The 3,474-nt window shown below is 55.3% G+C and overlaps 1 pseudogene; it reads right to left on the reverse strand.

Annotated features, from left to right (window-relative positions):
• Nucleotides 1-2,271: 2,271 nt before the first annotated feature.
• Nucleotides 2,272-3,058, reverse strand: LOC123090172 (momilactone A synthase-like; annotated as a pseudogene).
• Between the last annotated feature and the right edge of the window lie 416 nt (nt 3,059-3,474).

A 3,474-nucleotide genomic window follows, 5' to 3' on the forward strand; every position in this document is an offset into this window, starting at 1 on the left:
GAGAAACAACAAAAACTTGGAGCATGAACCGGACAATGATTTAGATTACGTTAACTTTCAAACTTTTTTGTTTAATGAGATATGTTAAAAATATAATAAATATGGTCTGGTTTAAATGAAAATCATCCAGTTTGTTTTAGTTCCGCTTGATGTATATACAGACATTTGAGATACACGATTGAATTGGATAGTCCGCTCCCATATCAGACTCCGTTTAGTTGCTCTTCGATTGGTGCGCGGCGTGCTAGGGACGAGACTTGCCTGCTCCTCCGGCGTGTGCCCATCCGTGCTCCCGTGTACGTGGATTGTTTTGATTGAAACAAACTACGGCCCGCCCCCACCCCTTAAAATTAGGAGGAAGATAATTAGATTAGAAAGAGAAAAAAAAAGACAATCATAGAATGAAGTGGAAACATGGATGGAAGTATGGAAAGGGAGCAGGCAAGCCGAATTCCGTGCTAGGAGGCTCTGCCGAGGCGATCGCGTCCATAGAAGCCAGCCGGGTCACAGTCGGTCTTGGGCGGTCAGTCCATGAGATTAGCCACGGCAGCTACACGTACATATAAAGGGCACTTCCGCGAGACATAAGTCAATAACCACATACCCACGACACTACGACAGCCGACGCACGATCGCGGCGAGTCGCCGAGCTTCGCCGGAAGAGGCATAACAGTACCGCACCATACCAAAACCGTCGAGCTTGCGCCAAATCGTGGGTATCACCTAGCAAACTTTGAGAGATTAATTAAGATCGGAAGACCACTCCCATGGAGACCGTCCAGCAAACGGAGATATTAGGCGAGGGAGAAGGAGATCGCGGCGGCTCAGGCTGCAGGTGGGGGTGGGCATAAGTGGGATTTCCATAGCCTATCCCACTTAATCACCTTAGTGGGCACCCGTGGGACAACAATAAAAATAGGAAAACGTTTGAGGCCGGGGCACCGGCGGAACATGGCCGGTCTCTCTCTTTCTCGCGTCTCCTTCATCGCAGCTCCCCCACATCTCGCGCAGCTTGCCGAGCGCGCACCGCTCTTTTCTTCTGCCCTCTCATCCCTTCCACTCCCCCCCCACGCCCCCCGGTCGCAGCACCACGCCTCTCCTCCCCGCTCGAAGCTCGCCATGGCTCTGCGCGGTGACCATCCCATCTCGCCGGCGACCGAGGGGTGGTGATAACGGGAGATGCTGCAACCGGGGCTACGGGGTGCTACCACGGCGACGCCTACCTCGCATGCATCGGAGCTCTGCCTACCTCACTGGACCCGGCCACACCGGAGCTGCAACCAGCCATGGCAGACTTCACCCCACGGCGAATTTTTGCTGGATCCGGTTGTAGCAAATTCAATCGCCGGTGGTAGCAAAAATCTACTACGATTGCAGCAAAACGGCGTCATCGTCATCGCGGGGTCACAGCTGAGATAAGAAGTTTGAAGCTTTTTTCAATGCGGTTGTAACTTTTATAATTGCCGATTGCAACTTTTTCGTTTTTCGTCCATGGCTTTGTTTTCATGGTTGAAACTTTTTTTATAGTCGGATGAAGCTTTTTTCATCGCTAGATGAAGCTTTTTATGTCACCGGTTGTAACTTTTCTTGGTCATCCATAGCTCCAGTGGTATAATGGTTGAAGCTTTTTTCGTAGCCGGTTGAAGCTTTTCCTATCGCTAGTTGTAGCTTTTTTGTCATAGGTTGCAGCACTGGGCATCTCCCTGGGTGCTTGATTTTTTTTGTTGCAGGCGGGGGATGAGCGCCGGCGAGCACACCGGTGACCACGCCGGTGAGCTTCGGTCGTCGCCGTCGGAGCTACAATGGTTGCCACGGAAGCTACAGCCGCATGGGTAGGCTATTGCATGGGCGAAGCCGGTGCGAGAACGGCTGCTGAGGGCTGGGACCGGCGACCAGGGCGGCCGGCGAAGACGGGCGGCGATCAGAGACGGGGAGGGCAGGCGAGGGGGGCGGCGACGAGGGAAAACGTGTGCGGCCGGCGAAACGGGATTCCTTTTCCCGTCCGCGCTTGCGAGAGGAAGAGGACGACCTGATTGGATAAAGATCCAACGGATTGGGACGAGCCGATCTGACGGCTAGGGTTGGACCGGCCGAAGCGTTCGGCCGGTGCGCCGGCGCCTAGCATCGCCCATAAAAATAAGTGAACTATCCCAAATAGCCCACCGGGATCCCACCTGACCACCAACTAGTTAGCATCCTCACGTACACGGTCTTCCCGAATAAAAAGACCAACCATCGACGGCGTTGAGCTTTCACGTGGACAAGGTTTGAGCTGCCGCCCCTCCGACCTGCCCACTGCTCTTTCGGTTGCCCGTCTTTTCCCTCGCCGTTCACCGTCGATGAGCAGCACGCGGCTCGCCGGACCATCATGACGTTGACGCGCACGCCCGAGCGCGCCAGCTCCCCCGCCATGGAGCGCACAAGCCCCACTACCATGAACTTGGAGACATTGTACGGGTGCGGCGTTAGCTGGCCTAGCACGCCGACGATGCTGGCCGTGCAGATGGTGCTGCGTGCGCGGTGCAGCGCCATGAAGCGGGTCACGTGCTTGACCCCGACCATGACGCCTCGGGTGTTGATCGCCATGACGGCACCGAAGTCCGTTAGGTCGAGAGCGCCCAGCTCGGGCCGCGCGAGGGAACCCACGATGCCGGCGTTGTTGAGCATGATGTCAAGCTTACCGTGGCAGACCACGGTAAGGTCGATCACCGCGGCAACCTACGCCTCGTCGGTCACGTCGCAACAGGTGTACGCCGCGGAGTCGGCGCCGAGCTCGGCCGCCAGAGCGTGGCCTAGATCGTCCTGGACATTGGTGAGGACGACCTTGGTGCCGTTCTTGTCGAACTCCGCCGTTGTTGCCTTGCCAATGCCGCCAACAGGCAACAGCGCCGGTGATCACGGCCACCTTCGCGGCCAACCTCTGGGATCTCGAGGCCGTGGAGTAGGAGTAGCCGCATTGGCCGACGAGACCAGCTACTGGTTCGGCTGCCTGCGGCGATCGTGTTTGGACGCAGGGATCATGTTTGTACGGCCATCTTCTATTGCATCGTGAGTGCATTTGCTAGTAAATGGGATCCCACTAGTGCCCACTTAATTTGCGCAAATTGTGACGGGATGACTGGTGATTCCCACAAAACGTAGTGGGATCAAGTGGGCTAAAGGTGGGAGTCCCATACATAGTCCCACTTGCAGCCTGAGCGGCGGCGATGCATCAGAAGACGACGCTACCATGGCCGACGTGCCGCAGCATGCGACGCGCTTACCCGCTGGTGAGCAATCCGATTCAAATCTTGACATGCTGATGTTTTTCTTTTCTTCGTGGAGAGATTATTAGGCGGTGCATATAGTACTTCACTTGATCAGCATTATAATCCTTTTATCAAGCACGCGCCAAAATACGTAGTAGGAGAAGCACGCCGACGAGGCAGAGGTACAAAATCCATAAACAACACAAACTACAAATCCGGCAAGCAA

Source organism: Triticum aestivum, chromosome 4B, assembly GCF_018294505.1.
Source record: "Triticum aestivum cultivar Chinese Spring chromosome 4B, IWGSC CS RefSeq v2.1, whole genome shotgun sequence".
NCBI classification, from domain to species: Eukaryota; Viridiplantae; Streptophyta; class Magnoliopsida; order Poales; family Poaceae; genus Triticum; species Triticum aestivum.